The following is a 19,103-nucleotide window of genomic DNA, read 5'->3' on the forward strand; positions in this document are numbered from 1 at the left end:
CTCCAATGTGAAACTCCAGACAAAGAAGACACAAAAGAACCATATTGGACAATATAATATACAGTAAATCAGTTAAAAGCTGCAACACCAAAATGAAACTCATTAAATGGTTTTGCCTTTTGTATTTCCAGAACAGTGTTATCCACAGTCAGCTATCCTAGCAAAACCTTGTAATAATTGTAATGGCAAGTATGGCTTCAGATGCAAAGGGGTAAGTAAGCCAGAAAAAAAAAAAAAGAGAAAGCTATATGGGCTTAAATCTAAATTTGTGAAATTGAAATATAACAATAACAAAATAATTTTACTTTTAAAATGAAAAGGTTTCAAAAGGATGGCTGGCTATTCTACTAAGTAGTTCTAACTGTTGCTGTTTAATGCATATTTGTTTGCCCAGTGTTTGAGAATGCTAAGCCCCACAAAAGGAAAATACTGCCTTTGAAAAACCGCTAAAAGTCATAGACCAATCTGCCAAGCTTTGGGCTCTGCAATTTTAAAGATAATTTTAAATTTAAAATAGCAGTTAAAAGTGCCATTTTTCAGTAGCACATTTGAGGTCCTAAAAAGAGCTCGCAAAATCGTATAAAAGGATCCTAAACGTCTGTTGATTTATGTGAGTGGCTAATATTTGTGAGCATATTTTTTCTGTAAATTGAAAGATAATCTAGATTTACAGAGAGTAAAACAAAAGACTGAAAAGGAGAGAAAAGATAGCCTAATGGATCACAAGCAAAAGACTAACAGTATGAGAGTCTTAGTCAGTTATCCTTTATGCTTTCTTCTCTCCTTTCTGCTCTGTTTGCTAGAAATTCTACCAAGGTGAGGAAGAAAAGTACCCCATTTTGCAAGCAAGAAAAGCTATCAGTGGTCCTGGTCACTGTCTGGAGCCATGATGTGAGCTGCCAAAACTAGAAAAATTAATGTCTCTGAGACACTTCAAAATGCCAGTGTGTGTGGTGTGTGTGGGGAAGGGGCAGGTCAGACCTTGCCCTGGTGAGACAGTGAACTGCCTCTTAACTCAGCCCCAGAGCATCCCAGCCCTACAGTGAGGTCCAGTCATGGACACAGCAGAGGCAGTGCTGCACAGAGCTCCAAGCCCAGCCCTGTAGTGGGGCCAGCCATGCACACAGCAGAGGCAGTGCTCCATTCTCCCCATCCCTGACTCCAGAGGAACCTGCTGGCGGATGGAAGGCCCAAGAAAGCCAAAAGAATTAACATTCCTCTTAGAATTTCTATAGATTCTGTCTTTCTTCTTTTTCTTCAAAATAACTGCTCAACCAGTATCTCTCCACATTAGTGTTGTTTCTCAACAAAGCTTACTCCGAACTTTTATACTAATATATAAACCCACCAATTTTCACAGTTTTGCCAGGTAGTTTATACCCTGGCCCAAAGTAAGTAAACTAAAGAAGAATCGTTCTACCATTGTAGAGACCATAATGAATGCCACTGCAGATGCCATAAGAGCACAGCAAATCAAGATTAAGAACATCTCACAATTAACTATAGATTTGCTGTATGCCAAAAGAGAAAGAGTATGTACAGTTATAAATACAAGCTGTTGCAATTATGTTAATCCTAACTTAAACAAATGTATATAATAGTTATTTGTGTTATTGCATTGTTATTTACTGTCTGCAATAGTAGTTATTGTTGTATGATATTATGTACTTGAAATTGCAGTGCTTATATTCAATGGCAAAAGTACAAATTTAGATATGAAATAGAAAAAAAGTACTTTTCATGACATACAAGATTTGTAAAGAATTACAAAATTACAAAAAGAAAAGGGGGGATTCAGAAAGGAGTGGTCAAATAGAAAACCCAAATCTATTTGCACTTCAACCATTCTTGTTTCTTTGAGCTTTCAGCCCTTCCACCAGCACAGTGCCTGTCAGTTCTGGCCTTGTGGATTCCCTTAATCTTATCAAGATAAAAGGGGGCAAAAGGAATCCTTTTGCCATTGAGCACAAGAAATCGCTAATAATATTAATGACTTATGAGAAGTAATTTGTATAACCACTCCTATCCTGAAGAATGTAATGAATATTCATTAATTTTACCTATAACACTGAGTCTTTGGTGTACTGAAGTGTGTGTGTTTAGTGGAAACAATTCCCCACACATCCGGTGCACCGAATAAAGCAAATACCCACTTCTCTGACTTGGTCTCTGAAGTGTCTCTGAGCTTAATTGGGGCGAATCAGTATGGGATGTCAAAATTCCAGGAAGATCAAAACAGGCTTCCTCAGTGGTTATTGAACTGCTGGAAGGAGTACAGCCAGTATCAGTAAAGCAATATCCACTAAGGCATGAAGCACGGGTAGGAATAGAACCAATAATTGCTAAATTTATTGATCAAGGGTTGTTGAGAGAATATAGGTCTGCCTACAGTACCCCAATTCTACCAGTGCAAAAGCCAAATGGAAGTTACAGATTAGTACAGGACCTGAGGGCAATAAATGCAATAACAAAACCACTACATCCTGTAGTGTCTAACCCTTTCACCTTGCTAACAAAATTGCAAAGTGACTGGGTGTGGTTTTCAGTTTTAGATTTAAAAGATGCTTTCTTTTGTCTGCCATTAGCTGAAAGCAGTCAGGAAATTTTTGCCTTTGAATGGGAAAACCCCAAAACAGGGAGAAAAATCCAACTTACATGGACTGTATTGCCACAAGGATTCAAAAATAGCCCCACAATATTTGGAGATCAATTAGCTAAAGAACTGGAAGGCTGGACGCCGCCCCTTGGGGAAGGTACACTTCTGCAGTATGTTGATGACCTACTAATAGCAACAAGGACTCGTGAAGACTGCAAGAATTGGACTGTAAGCCTTTTAAACTTCCTGGGACTAAATGGATATAGGGTCTCTCCTGAGAAGTCTCAGTTGGTCCTCCAGAAAGTTACATATCTGGGATATGAATTGGCAGGAGGAGAGAGAGCCTTGGGAAACAACAGGAAGGAGGCAATCTGTCAAATGCCCCGGCCAACTACAATCAAAGAACTGAAAACCTTTCTGGGCATGACAGGATGGTGTAGGTTGTGGATCCCTCGTTATGGGTTGATTGTGAAACCCCTGTACCTACTCCTAAAGGAAACCAAGGGGACCTACCTATGCTGGACACCAGAGACTAATAATGCATTTGTAACTCTGAAACGTGAGCTAATGCAAGCCCGGGCATTGGGTATACCAGATATCACTAAACCTTTTCAGTTGTTCTCACATAAGAGGCAAGGACTGGCGTTGGGACTTTTGGCACAGAAGCTGGGACCCTACAAAAGGCCAGTGGCTTATTTCTCTAAGCAATTGGATGTGGTCAGCCGAGGATGGCCCGCCTGCCTGCGTGCAGTGGCAGCTGTGATCCTGGACATAGAAGAAGCCCGCAAGTTCACAATGGGCCAGAAGATAACTGTTTTTGTCTCTCATACAGTGTCAGCAGTGCTCACACAGAAAGGAAATCACTGGTTAACCCCATCTCGCTTTCTCAAATATCAAGCTGTCCTAGCAGAATCAGACAATGTGAGTATCCAGGTAACCAACATCTTAAATCCAGCAGCTTACCTCCAGGGCAGAGCTACCGAAGAGCCTGTACAACATGACTGCATTGAAACCATGGAGGCAGTTTACTCCAGCCGTCCAGACCTGAAGGACTCTCCGCTGGAAGATGCGGAAAACTGGTTCACTGATGGAAGCAGTTATGTCAGAGATGGTAAACGCCTTGCTGGGTATGCAGCTACAACCACAGATGCCGTCATTGAAGCAAAACTGTTACCTGTGGGGACATCTGCTCAAAAGGCTGAGATAATAGCTCTAACTCGAGCCTTGGCACTAGCCAAAGGAAAGCCTGTCAACATTTGGACTGATTCAAGGTATGCTTTTGGGGTGGTACATGCTCATGGGGCTATCTGGAAGGAGAGGGGTTTATTAACCTCGCAGAAGAAAGAAGTCAAGCATGCTACTGAAATCTTACAATTGCTAGAAGCAGTGCTGAAACCTTTAAAAGTGGCTATAATGCATTGTAAAGGGCACTCCCAGGGGAACACCATCCCTGAACTGGGAAATGCTATGGCAGACAAAACAGCAAAGGCAGTGGCTGGTGCAGTTCAAATACAAGCCCTAGCTCTAATCCCTTCTAGCATCCTTATGGGTGAGAAACCCCCACTATATGACACCGATGATTTGAATTGGATACAAAAAGAGAAAGGACAAATAGGAGCAGACGGGTGGGCTAGAATAAAGGATCTCCTGGTCATACCCAGAAAATTGTTATTTATCCAAAGCGAACATTCCAAAACACATTGGGGAGTTGATGCCTTACATAACCATTTAAAGAGCAAAGTGATAGCAACAAAATTAAAGGAGACAATCGAGGACATAACTTCCACTTGTGAAATCTGTCTTAGAAACAACCCTAATACCACTGTTAGGCAAAACACTGGAACAATCCTCAAAGGAGCCTTACCAGGGGATGTATGGCAAATTGACTTTTCTGAATTACCTAGAAAAGGGGGATACAAGTACCTTTTAGTCCTCACAGACACTTTCTCCGGTTGGCCGGAAGCCTTCCCTTGTAGAACAAATAAAGCTAGAGAAGTTGTTAAAGCCTTAGTACAAGAAATAATTCCACGATTTGGGGTACCCAGGGAAATTAATTCTGATAGGGGATCACACTTTGTAGCTCAGGTGGTTCAGGGAGTAAGTAATCTACTAGGCATATGCTGGCAACTACATCCACCATACAGGCCACAGGCAAATGGACAAGTCGAAAAGATGAATCACTTAATAAAGCAACAATTAGCCAAAATTTGTCAAGAAACCAACTTATATTGGTATCAGGCTCTGCCCATGGCTTTGCTAAGAATTAGGGGAAAACCACGGCTCAAGGAAAAACTGAGTCCCTTTGAAATTTTGTATGGAAGGCCCTATGGAACAAATGTGATTCACAATGACAGTGTGGCTCTGGTAGGGCAAAACTATCTAATAGATTATGTAAAATATTTAGGTCAAAAGTTACAATCAATACACACTACTGTTGTTAATTGTAAACCCCCACCACCTGATAAACCCTTTCATAATGTGAATCTGGGGGACTGGGTTTATGTTAAGTCTCTTTCAGGAAATCCACTCCAGGAAAAGTGGGAAGGACCTTATCAAACGTTGCTGGTGACTCATACAGCAATTAAAGTACAGGGAAAATCGACTTGGATGCATTATACCAGGACCAAACTCGCACCAAGACCAGAGTGGGAGACAAGAAGAACAGGACCTCTGCGCCTTCAAATACGAAAAATCAATACAACATGATCTGGATCATGCTAGTGACACTGGTAATTGGGGCAGGTGCATGGGACCAAAATGCATACCTTCAATTAATTGACAGTTATAAATACAAGCTGCTGCAGTTACAAAATACGAACATTGCATCAGATCACATTAGATGACACTTCTTGAAGGTTTAAAGAGGTATGGGACAAACTTATAGCATGGTTACCCAACTTAACCTGGCTTAAACAATTGTTTGTTATAGTTAATTGTATTTTTGCATTGTCACTTTGTGGTGGTTTTGATTGGCCCAAAACATCAGCGAAGTGTTTTTAACATCTAGGAGAAATTTGGGCCCCTCAGAAGCTGTTCTAGTAGGCCTAGGGAGGTGTCTGAGGGGTGGGGTGTGGCACAAAGATGGCTCCTGTGTGTCCTGAGTGCAAGTTCTGGAAGTTTTTACATCAAGTCCAGCAGAGCCAATCTCTGATGGCTCTGAAGGTGATGGACATGCTGCCGGCCAAGTTTGGGCCAATTGGAGGTGCTGGTTACGCCTCTGTGAAAACATATTTAAGAAAAAGTCAAAACAAAGCAGGCGCGCACTTCTTTCACTTTGTAGTTGGAGGAGGAGGAGGTGCAGGTGAAAATATGTGAGGGAGAACAGCATGGAGATTGCCAAGGTCGGTGAAGAAGGGGGGAGAAAGAGGTGCTCCAGTGCTTCCGGCACCAGAGCTGAAACTTTCTGCTAGCCGTGGTGGAAGCTATGGGGGAGCCAGAAATTCCTCCTGCAGCCCATGGAGTCCATAAGGATGCAGAAATACACCCACAGCTCTCTCCAGAGGAGGAGGTGGATGCCTGGAAAAGACTGTGAACCAGTGGGAGTCTCATCTAAGAGTTAAAACTGCAAAAGGCCTTGACTGAGAGAGATAGGCCTTGCTCCTGGCATGGAAGCAGCCTGGCCTCAGCTCGGGAGAGTCTGCACAGCACCTTATGGACAAAAGACTCATGTTGCAGCAAAAATTCGGGCGGGATGTTGCTCGTGAGATTGGACCCACGCCAAAGAAGTTCTCAGAGGACTGTCTCTCGTGGGAAGGACCCCTGGCTAAGTAGAGAACCTCTTTTCCTGATTGGACTGACCAGAAGACCCCTCAACCTGCCCCCTGTCTGTGTTGCTAGTTTGCAAAGAGGGAAAAGCGGGTGGGGGGTGAGTGCAGAGACTGCTTCTTAAGAGGGTGGGGGTGAGAGCAGAAAACTGTCTGAAGAGAGAGAGAAACAAGTAGAGATAAAGAGTATTTGTAGTAGAAGAATTGTGGTGATGAGTAAATTTGAGAATCTGCTCTGTGGACTGAAAAGAGGCCCCACACCCTGCCCCCCCCACCTGGCTTGTGGATTGTAGAGGAGGAAAGGGGGTGAATACTATAGGTTCATAAGAGGGAGGGGGGGAGTGAACAAAATAATGTATGAAAAGTATATTTTTGCCTTGCATTTATCCTCCAATTCTGTTAGGTAATTAAACACTTTTTGCAACTTTAAGCTTGAAGCCTGTTTGCCCTTTTTTGTGCGTCCTCCTGGCAAGGGTCCTGTCTCAAACCCACGACACACTTACTGTTTGTATTAGTAGTTATTTTTGTATAATATTATGTACTTAGAATTGCGATGCTTATGCTCAATGGCAAAAGTACAAACTTAGATATAAAATAGAGAAAGGTATTTACTTTCATGACATACAAGATTTGTAAAGAATTACAAATTACAAAAGACAAGGGGGGATTGAGAAAGATTCTCTGAGCTTTTGCCCCCCTTCCACCAGCACAGGCGCCTGTCTGTGGCTTCCAGGGCTGAAGGCTGAACTCTTAATTCAAATTCAAATTGTAGGTAACAGCTCTGGCCTGATGGCTTATCAGCTAAAGCATGCATTTGAAACCAGCACAGAAACCGCTGAATCATCCCATGAAGGACCGTCACCTTGGAGGGGGCTTTGGGGGTCTCCAAAGACCACCAGGACATACAGAGAATGCGTGGTGCACATACTAATGATATTAATGACTTCCGAGAAATGATTTGTATAACCACTCCTATCCTGAAGAATGTAATTAATATTCATGATTTTACCTATAACACTGTGTCTTTGGGGGTACTGAGGTGCGTGTGTTTGGTGGAAACAATTTCCACACACCCAGTGCATCGAATAAAGCAAATACCCACTTCTCTGACTTGGTCTCTGAAGTGTCTCTGAGCTTGATTGGGGCGAATCAATATTAAACAAGACTGGCCCCAAATCTGAGCCCTGCAGAACACCATTGGCAACTGGATTTAGCTCCATTCACCACAACTCTCTGGGCCTAGCCATCCAGCCAGTTTTTTACCCATCGAAAAGTCCACCCATCCAAGCTGACAGCAGCCAGTTTTTCTAGGAGGATGCTGTGAGAGATGGTGTCAAATGCTTTACTGAAGTCTAGATAGATGACATCCACAGCCTTTCCCTCACCTACTAAGCCAGTCACTTTGTCCTAGAAGGATATCAGGTTGATGACCTAGGACCTGCGTTTCGGAAGTTCATGTTGGCTGGGCTTGATCCCCTGGTTGTCCTGCATGTGTCATGCAACGGCACTCAGGATGATCCTTTCCATAACTTTGCCCAGAACTGAGGTTAGGCTGACCAGCCTGTAGTTCCCTGGATCATCCTTCCAACCCTTCTTGTAGATGGGTATTACATTTGCTAATTTCCAGTCAGTTGGAATTTCTCCAGTTAACCAGGATTGCTGGTAGATGATTGAGAGTGGTTTGGCAAGTTCCTTTGCCAGTTCCCTCATTATTCTTGGGTGGATTCCATCTGGGCCTATAGACTTGTGAGTGTCTAATGGGCATAGCAGGTCACTAACCGTCTCCTCCTGGATTATGGGGGCTTCACTCAGCTCCCTGTCACTAACTTCCAACTCTGGGAGCTGGGTATCCTGAGGACAACTGGTCTTGATATTGAAGAGTGAGGCAAAGAAGGTATTAAGTACCTCTGCTTTTTCCTCATCCCCTGACACTACACTACTCTCTGCATTTAACAAATGATGGAGACACTCCTTGACCCTCCTTTTGCTGCCAAGGGATTTATAGAATGTTTTTTTTGTTTTCTTTAACTGTAGCAGCCAAATCAAGTTCCAGGTGGGCTTTGGCCCTTCTAATCTTCTCCCTACATGACTGCAACATCCTTATAGTCCTCCCAAGTTATTTGACTCTCCTTCCAGAGATGGTAGATTATCTGGTTTTCCCTAAATTCCAGACTAAGTTCTCTGTTTAACCAGGTCTGTCTTTTTCCCTGACAACTTGTTTTTCTATACATGGGAACAGCCTGCTCCTGAATATTTAGCAATTCCTTTTTAAAACACATCCAGCCTTCCTTGACTCCTTTGCCCTTCAGGACTGATTCCCAAGGGACTCTGTCAAACATCCTCCTAAACAGGCCAAAGTCTGCCCACAGGAAGTCCAAGGTGGAAATTCTGCTGGTGCTCCTCCTTACTTCACCCAGTATTGAAAACTCTAACATTTTGTGGTCACTATGGCCAAGATGGCCACTGACCACTACATCACCCACTAGTCCTTCTCTGTTCACAAACAACAGGTCCAGCAGGGCACCTCCTCTGGTAGGTTCATTTACCAGTTGTATTAGGAAGTTGTTTTCCACACACTCCAGGAACCTACTAGACTGCTTCCTCTCTTCTGTGTTGTATTTCCAGCAGACATCTGACAAGTTGAATTTCCCCATGAGTACAAGCGCTGGTGACTGTGAAACTTCTGCCAGCTCCTTGTAGAATGCCTCGTCTACCTGTTCGTCCTGGTTGGGTGGTCTGTAACAGACTCCCACCATGACATCCACCCTGCTGACCTTCCCCCAATCTTTACCCAGACATACTCAACCTTGTAATCTTCATCATCGTCAATTTCAATACAATCAAAACACACTGTAATATACAGAGCAACCCCACCACCTCTCTTGCCTGTCTCTTCTAAAGAGCTTATAGCCATCCATTGCAGCACTCAGATCATGTGAGTCATCCCACCACATTTCCATGATAGAGACTACATCATAACTTTCCCGTTGTATGATGGCTTCCAGCTCCTCCTGCTCATTGCCCATACTGCATGCATTGGTGTAGATGCACTTCAGCTGGTCTATGGATTTCACCCCCAACACAGGCATGCCACCCCTGGGCTCATCTCTAGTGAGCCTGGTCTTAACCCCTTCCCCCTTCAAGCCTAGTTTAAAGACCTCTCAATCAGCCCTGCTAACTCCTGGGCCATAATCCTTTCCCCCCTCTGAGTCAGGTGTACCCCATCCAACATGAGCAGGCCTGGTGCTGTGTAAGCTGCCTCATGGTCAAAACTCACAAAATTCCACTTATGGCATCAGCCTCTTAGCCCTGTATTAATCAGTTGTCCTTTCCTATTACTTTCAGTATTTTCCTCTAATATTGAAGAAATTGAGTAGAAAACTACCTGTGTACCTACTCCTTTAACCAAGTGCCCCAGTGCCCTGAAGTCCCTTTTGATTACCCTGGGACTTCTTCCTTCAATCTTATCTCTACCCACCTAGAATACTAAGAGAGGGTAATAGTCAGAGGGTCACACCAAATCAGGAAGCTTCCTGGCTACATCTCTTACCCAAGCCCCAGGGAGGCAGCAGACATCCCTGTGGGTTGGGTCTAGTCTGCATATCGGGCCCTCCATTTCCCTCAGTAGGCAATCACCCATAATAATTACCCTTCTTTTTTTCCTTTTTGTAGCTGGTTGCAATACATCTATTTGGATGATTCTGCTTAGGCAACTCCCTAGGTGGTCCTTCATTAAGACCATTGTTTTCCTGGCCCTCAGTTTCCAGAGCCTCATACCTATTCTGTAGGGGGATGTGGGATGCAGAGGGAGGCTGTGAAGGAATTCCCCTGCCACCCCAAGCAAGGACCTGCCTCTATTCCCCCTTCCCCCATCCTGCCCGTCTCCTAGGTCCCCTCCTGCCTGTTGTAGAGAGGGGGGAGGATCCTCCACTTCCTGCAGTACATTTGCCTCAGGGCAAGTAGAGAATGGCTCTGCCAGTCAATCTCTTCCTCAGTTCTATCTTTGTATTTGGAATTATATTTTTAATGGCAGAACTTTCTATTTAAAAATAACTCTGGAGAGTAACAGCTTCCATAGTTCTTGCTCATGTATTAATTGAGAAAATATGGGTAAACTGGATTAAAAAAAATTGTAATAATATTAACCTCACATTCTTTTTTCACCATAATTTCACCTTGGGTTTTTTCCATTGTCATAGATCAGATTCTTTGGACTGCTGCTTTGATCTAGATCTTTAAATTTAATAATACATTTAGTATATATTATTGTTCTGCATAATGGATATCATATATTGGTTGCTTCAGTGGTAATGGTAGTTGTGATTTTAGAAATACCTTTATTCTGGTCATGAGTTTTCTACAGTAATAACTTGATTTGTTTAGTAGTCATGAGCAGAGAGTTGTATAGTCTTCATGTTGTAAGGAAAATTAATTCACAAACACCAGAGGTTTATGTCCAAAAAGGAGACAGAAGAGTCCTGTAACTTTATTAATGAATAAAGGGAGAGGTCATAGGTATTTCCCATGGGGTCTCTCAAATTGCTAGAGGACGCAGCCTCTTTCTTTTATCTTACTTTCCCGGCCGAATTTCCCTCTCTCTTTCCCCATTGGCTGAAGTACTCAAGAGGTACAGGCTTCCCGGAATGCTTAATGCAGACCCCCTTAATACATATCCCCCCTTTCTTCTTTTTCTTATGTCTCTGTTCTTGTAGTTCATTAACACAGTCTTGGGTAAGTCAAATTAGGGAAATTCCTATGGAAATCCTTCCCATTGTTTCTTCTATCTCTCAGTATTTGTCTTATCTTACCAGCAGACTCAGGTCTTATCTTACCAGCAGTTTTTTTGTTTGTAAAGACACTCCCTTATTCCTTTCAATGTGTAGAGAACCTCAGTGAAAAAAATAAATAGGACTGTTACAATGCCATTGATTGGCTGTAAGGTAATTTTCTTTTTAAACAAAATACCTTAATGGGAGTTGTGCTGTTGTTGACTACTTCAGTCTAGCAGTTTATGACTCTCCTTTGAACATGTGGAAAGATACTGGTCAAGAGAAGTGACTTTCAGGTGGGAAAGGCCCAGGAAGGTGAGCAGTTCAATGGTAGTCCTGACTTCCTTGTGTGTTCTTCATGCCACTCTATGAATCTTTTTTTCTTCTCTGCTGTGCTTTAAACAGTGGTAGGAAGAAAGAAACAAATTTAGGAAAACTGAGATGTGAAAACAAAACACCTCTAAACTTTGAAGAGACCTCCTGATGTAGATGTCTTGCCCAAAGCTAGCTTTGTGCATACTTTATGCCTACAAGCTATAAGATTTGTACATGCCTTAGAGCCTTTAAATATCAGATTGTCAACCATATCAGCTATCATTCCAACTGTTTTGTAAAAGTAATCTTTTCACAGAAAGCATTCATTTTAAGACTCGATAGAGTGAGTGCTCTCTTCTTTGGCAATCCTATAAAATATTTTATATGATATAGTAGCCAATTTTGAATTACATTTGCATTTCAGCCTAGTACTGTCTTGTTTTTATTAGTGCAGCTTGAGCATGCACATATGGATGAAATATTTTGCATGTAAAGTCCAGTCTAATAGAGCAATAATCTGTTATCGATTAAATGGCATTTCAAATACATTGTGTTCATTCAGCTTCTAAACTTAACAAATGCCATTACATTTTTTCAACTGTACCAGATGAGTATTCCTTTTATTCTCCTAGAGACCTTGCTGATAGTTGCTAAAACAAAAGCTTTTCCATTTCTCACTTGAAAATTTGCAGCCTTTTTAGCAGGTTTAGTAGTTTAGTATGCTACTATTAAAAAAATTAAATTGATGTGCCTTGAATTAATATCTACAGAATCTATAGGATACTAGAATGCACTTGTAAAAACAAGATTTTTAAACAATACTTGTGTCCTGGGTGACCCAAAAAATGTGTATTGTATTCCATTTTTCCTCTGTTTCAATCTGCGCAGTTTGTGTTACTGTCCCTTTAAGACCAGGGGGCCGGAAGCAGAACTGGCGTGTTTTACCCCGGGCTTGTGGAGGTGGGAGGGGGTTCGAAGAGTCCCTTTAAGAGACAGGGAACAGGCACACTGAGTGATCTTTCATTTGCTAAGAGTGCCCTGGGGCAGGTGGCAGAAGCTCTCTTTTGTTTCTGTCAGGAAAATTAATCCACAAACACTAGAGGTTTATGTCCAAAAAGGAGACAGAGGAGTCCTGTAACTTTATTCATGAATACAAGGAGAGGTCATGGGCATTTCCCATGGGGTCTCTCAAATTGCTAGAGGATGCAGTCTCCTTTTTATCCTAATTTCCTGGCTGCATTTCCCTCTCTCTTTCCCCATTGGCTGAGGTACTCGAGAGGTACAGACTTCCTGAATTGCCTAATACAGACCCACTTCTAATGTACATTCCCCCCCCTCCTTATTTTATTTGTGTCTCTGTTCTTTTTCTCTAAGTCCAGGGATTTAACACAGCCCTGGGTGAGTAGCAGTCTGTGTCAATTAATGGAATTCCTATAGAATTTATTGTTCCTCCCATTGCTTCTTTCACCTATCAGTATCTGCCCTTGTCTACCAGCAGGCCCCACAGTTTGTAAAGAAATCTCCCTCTCGTTCCTTTTACTTCTCTCTGGACTTTGGAGAATTTTGCAATACCTTTTCATCTGCGGGTGCCAGGGGCAACCTCCATCTCTGGAGCTGGGGGAGGACGTTTTCTTCAGACCTTTTTTTCGCTGCTGCTGCTGCTCGGGACAGTCACACTGGGAAAAGTGGGACCCCTCTTCACTCTTCACAAGTTCTGGCTGCTGCCCCAGTTCCATCCGCCACTGACAATGGGACCAGGGCTGCAGCGCCGAGCAGGACCCGACGGTACCAGGGCTGCAGGTTTCGGTGCTCAACAAGTCCATTTTCTTCACCCCTCTGCAAGCAGCAGCGACACGGAACTGCAGCACTGACACCAACTGGGTCCAGCCAGCCACAAAGAAGCAGGGAAACTGACATTGCTGGTTCAGAGCTGTCCCAGACAATGCCAGCACCAGGGAAACTGACACTCCAGGGGGAAGGTTGAGCTGAGTGGGGCTTCTCTGTCATCTTGTCTTTTTCCCCTGGGCCATACGGTTGGTTACGGACACTGCCATATTTGGGGCAGGCCTGCTCTGCCATCTTCTAGTGCTTATTACTGTTATCCTGGTTGTTGCTGTTTTGTTTTTTAGTAAACTGGGTTTTTTTCACTTATATCTTCTTGCATTTGTCTCTCCTTATTGGTGGAAGGGGAGTGGTTAAAACTTAAGGGAAAGTAGCTTGTTTCCCAGGCTCCATCCCATAAATTGTCTTAAACTAAGACAATTTGTTACATCAGAAAGTAAGTAGTTGGCATTGCATTTCTGAAGGTGAAGTTGTAAATTAGATTCTACTGACTGCTTTTTCAGGCATGCATTTATGTGAGTAATCTTGGTGCATATAACTGTTGACTTCACATCAAGGCTGGCATCTTGCAGTGGTGGAGATGGTTATTATTAGTGAATAAGTAGTTTCAAAGTCCTATATAAAAGTAGGTGTTGAATTATTTGCAAGATCTGGGTATGTGATACAGTGACTACTTGGAGGATCCAAGGGGAAATGGTCAGTGATCTGATATGTTACTTAGACACTCAGAAGCCTATGGGGCCAGATAGGATCCACCCAAGGAAGCTGGCAGAAGTACTCACAGAGGCACTTTCAATCATTTGTCATCAGTCCTGACTAACCTGAGAGGTTCCAGTTGACTGGAATTCAGTAAATGTGACTCCCATCTACAAGAAGGGCCTGAAGAAGGATCTGGAGAACTACAGGCCTGTCAGTCTGACCCTGGTGTTAGGGAAGGTAGTGGAGCAGATCATCTTGAGTGCCATCACATGGCACATGCAGGACAACCAGGGGATCAGGCCCAGACAGCATGGGTTTAGAAAAGGCAGGTAGGTCCTGCTTGAGTAACCTGGTCTTCTTCTAGGACAGGGTGGACCCACTTAGTAGATGAGGGAAATGCTATGGACATTGTCTACCTAGACTTCAGTAAAGCTTTTAACACCATTTCCCGCAGCATTCTCCTGGAGAAACTGACTGCTTATGTCTTGGACAGTGTAGTGGGTTGACCTTGGCTGGGTGCTAGGTGCCCACCAAGCTGCTCTATCGTTCTCCTTCCCAGTGGGACAGGGGAGAGAAAATAAGATGGAAAACAGCTAGTAAGTTGAGATAAGGCAGTTTACTAAAGCAAAAAAAAAAAAAAAAGAGAAAAGGGAAAGTTTGCACATGCATAAGCAAATGGAAAAAATTAATCTCTACTTCCCATCAGTGAGCGATATTCAGACACTTCCCGGGGAGCAGGGGTTCAGCATGCATAGCAGTTGCTCCAGAAGACAAACATTGTAAATAACGAATGTCCCCTGTTTCCTCTCCCTCCCTTAGCTTTTATATCTGAGCTGATGTCATATGGTATGGAATATCCCTTTGGTTAATTTGGGTCAGCTGGTCTGGTTGTGTCCCCTCCCATGATCTTGCCTACTCCCAGTCCCTTGATGGGGAGGGAGAAATGCTAGAGAGAGAGTGCTGCTCAGCAGTAGCCAAAACACTGGCGTGCTATCAACACCTTTCTAGCTACCAATGCAAAGCACAACACTGTGAGGGCTTCATATGAAAAATGAATTCTATTTCAGTCAGACTGAGAAAGGAGTGGTCAAATAGAAAACCCAAATCTATTTGCACTTCAACCATTCTTGTTTCTTTGAGCTTTTGCTCCTTCCACCAGCACGGCGCCTGTCAGTTCTGGCCTTGTGGATTCCCTTAATCTTATCAAGATAAAAGTGTCGCTGTTGAGCAGCTAGCAGAGTAATGAATGCACCAGTTCTCAGTGGCAAGAAGGAATGACCTTTATTGTTTTGATTTCATCACATATATAGAGTTCTCAAAAGTCACCCAGATTGGTCAGTCAGAAGCCTTCCCCCAGGCCTGATTGGCCAGGCCTGCACTGCCCAAGTTCTGGGACACTGTTCCAACAACATCCAAACTTTATCTTTATTTACAAAACACAAGAAAACTTCTCATGGGAAAAACCTGTGCTAGCCACATACTTCTGCTTATATCTTTCCCCTATTGTCTTTTATTAACCTTTTTAATCCTAACAGGAGAGTGAACCTCGTTTTTCACACTGAGCCACCATGCCGAAAGAGATCCGGCGCGGACTGCCCTGGCTCCAGGCGGCGCCCCACGTGACGGCTCTGGATTCCAGAGTGGCAGGGAGGCAGGGGAGAAGCAGGCAGATTCACTCGTAGTGCCGAATTGCAGCATAGCAAAGTCCCAGTGCCGAATACAAAAAAGTTCCCACAGCAGCCACTTAACCGACTACGCTGACCCCCTGGCAGAAAGAAGGCAGGCAGGACCCACCTCCCGCAAGGTCTTGTCACAGACTACACCTCTCACACGATATCTCCTGAACCGCGGAATGGGGGGGGGGACGGACTGCCTAGGTAGCCTTTAAGAACACGCATGCTAAAGCAAACTCCCCACCCCCCCCAGTTATCACAGCTGAGACTCATCATTATGAGTCATTCCCCAAGACACCAGGTAAACAACATCTGCTGATCTTCGTATGTCAACAGATGTTATTTTGTTGTAGGTTATCTGATTAGTCTGTCATGATTTGCCTTTGGTAAATCTATGCTGGCTCTTTCCAATTACCTGCTTCATTTGGTTCGTAAAAGTTTCTAGGAGGACTAGTTCAATTACTTTCCCAGGGATGGAAGTAAGACAAATGGGCCGGTAGTTTCCTGGGTCTTCTTTTGGGCCCTTGTAGATGGGTATGACATTTGCCCTCTTCCAGTCATTAGGGACATCCCCTGATCTCCATGGCTTTTCAAAGATTGTAGACAGTGGCCTCGCAACATTAGCCACTTCTCTTTAACACCCTGGTGTGGATTTTTTTCTGGGCCCATAGATTTATGTGGGTTGAGCCCTTGCAAGAGGCCCCAGACCAGCCCTCCATTAGTGGTGGTTTGACACATGCATTGTAGCTACTTGATCCTGTGATCTGGGGTCCAGCTATGCTAGTCAAGACAGAGGCAAAGAAGGTATTAAAAACTTCTGCCTTGTCAGCATTATTGCTGACTAGTTTACCTGCCCTGTTTAGCCGTGAGCCTATGTCTTCCCTGTTCTTCTGCTTACTGCTCACATATCTGAAGAACACTTTCTTGTTCTTGACATCTCTGCCCAATTTCAGTTCTAGCTGAGCCATAGCCTTCCTGACTGCATGCCCTAGCAATGTTCTTGTAGTTCTCAATGGCTATTTGGCTGCCTTTCCATAGCCAGTAAACTGCTTTATTCTTTTAAGCACACCCAAATGCTCATTGTTAAATTGTGGCGGTCTCTTGTTCTGCCTTCTTCCTTTCCCTTTGTAGGGGATTGTGGTGGGTTGACCAAGCCACTCCATCACTCCCCCTCCTCAGCAAGATAGGGGGAGAAAATAAGATTAAAAACATGGGGGTCAAGATAAAGGCATTTTAATAGGATATATTTTGTCATTAGGATATTATTAACTAGCAATATCCAAAGGTTGATGTTTAGGAATAAATATGCATATAAACATTCTTATACCACTACTTAAATGTGGTATTTTGTGTGCTGATTGAAAATGTGCATATGCTCCTTTTCATGAGAGAATATTTTGAAAAACATATTCCTTTAAAAAGGTGATGTTATTTCTTTGTTTTATCTTTGGCGGTTTTTAAATTGCATATATTGGTAAATTTCACTTGTATGGCTGCATTTGGGAGTTTGCTTTTTGTTGTTTGTTTTTTCTTTCTTGTGATGTTTTAAGCATGAAAATGTTGCATATAAATAGAAAGATGAAATTTTGAGTCATAAATGCAAATTTTATAAATTACTGTTAATTTTTAGTTGGTTTGTGCAGTGTCAGTTAATAAGACATGTCAGAATTTAAGACCCCACCAAAAGCAAGACTGTGATCAGTGATGTAATTTTAAGGTATAATGTCCTGTGAAATATGCTGAAATGTGACCTAACATCAGTTAAATGGAGAAGATCTTGTATTTGAGCTGTCAGATACTACATACATTACTATTCTTGTGGTTTGACAATGCCTTTTCTTTTTGGATTATTATAGCACGTTCTGGAGGATTTCTTGAAAACTAATGCAATATTGCTTTTCTTTCTCTGCAGTTTAAAAAGAACCAAAAATGTTATCCCTACTATATGAAGGTGTTTTTAAAATATTAAAAAAATTAAAAAGTACTTCAGTGCCTTTTTTTAAACATGCTGATTTGTTATTCACTTATTTCTCTGCAGGTTGTGATAGGTATACAGCTGGTGATAACTATGGTAATGGCTATTGTCATACAGAAGATCATACCTCATTACTCTTTTGCTCGTTGGCTTCTCTGTAGTGGCAGGTAAGATATGAAAAAGTTGCTGCACTGTGTTTGAATATGGTAGCACAATTATGCATTAGTGTCTTGGTTTAAGACAATTTAAGAGGTAGGCACTCTGGAATGAGTTGCCTCCCCTTATAGTATTAACCAATCCCTTTCCACCAATAAGGAGAAACTAAATACGAGTAGATATAAGTGAAAAAATAACAGTTTACTAACAACCGAAACTGCAACAGGCAAAAAATAACAGTAAATAATCACTAGATACAAAATTGCTGTCTCACTAACTCCACGGGAACAAAGTGAAATTCAAATGGCAGAATACCCCTCTGTCCCAAGATGGCAGCCTTCGCAGGCAACCACACAGTCCAAGACACAAAGGGAAGAGATGGTGGACCAAACAAAACCCTCCTGGTAAGGTAGGTTTTATGTAGCAGTTCTATGGGCAGATGAAGAATTGATGGTTGTTACAGGACGAGTGGGAGCTTCAGACAAGCCCTGCCTTAGCCTCAGACTTCGGCAACAGTTTAAATTTAAGGAATCACTCTGGTCCACCAATTCTAATGATGGCAAATCAGATCTATATATAAAAATAAATTATTTATTAAACAGAGAGGAGATAACAGATGAAAGATCTTAATCAGAATTACTTACTACACAGTATAAAACTAAAGAACTACCAGTAGATTACAGCATAACATAAAAGTGCACGACATCTCGGTACCTATATTAAAGCTAGCAAAGAAATAATATAGATTAGGAGTTGAATGTAGTTTACCACTGAAATGACAATAATGCACACAGATTCCTTCACTTAACCCCTGGGGAGTAACCATGAAGCAGGCGTCCCTACTCTCGGGAGAAACTCCACACATTTCCAAGAAAATGTATAGAAGATTTCTGCTTTGTGAAAGTTTGGTGTTACTTTTATAGTTCTAAAGTGACATGTCTGTCAGTCAGAAATCCAGCTTATCTTGCCAGATCTCACTTCAACTGTAAGATGTTTATTGGCAGTTGGGAGATGCCAGAGCAGTGTTAACCCCATGGCGCCAAAATTACTCAGTACAAGACAGCTTGTCCTGTTTGAGTTATCTGACCACTTAACAAACAACAGATAAGCTTTTGTGGGGGGTGAGATGCCTTGCTACACTGGTGTGTGTGACATCAGTGCCACCGCTTACCACTTCCTCCTGCCACCCACTGGACTCCACTGGTGTTGGTGCTGCTGTCCTCTGAGCTGCTGGTGTATGGGGGTAAAAGGAATGTTCTCTCGGCACTGATGTCGGGTGGACCAGCCCTGGGAGTGGCTCAAGCTTCACACTGT

The sequence above is a fragment of the Lichenostomus cassidix genome, chromosome W (genome assembly GCF_008360975.1).
Source record: "Lichenostomus cassidix isolate B80296 chromosome W, HeHo_3.0, whole genome shotgun sequence".
Taxonomy (NCBI): domain Eukaryota; kingdom Metazoa; phylum Chordata; class Aves; order Passeriformes; family Meliphagidae; genus Lichenostomus; species Lichenostomus cassidix.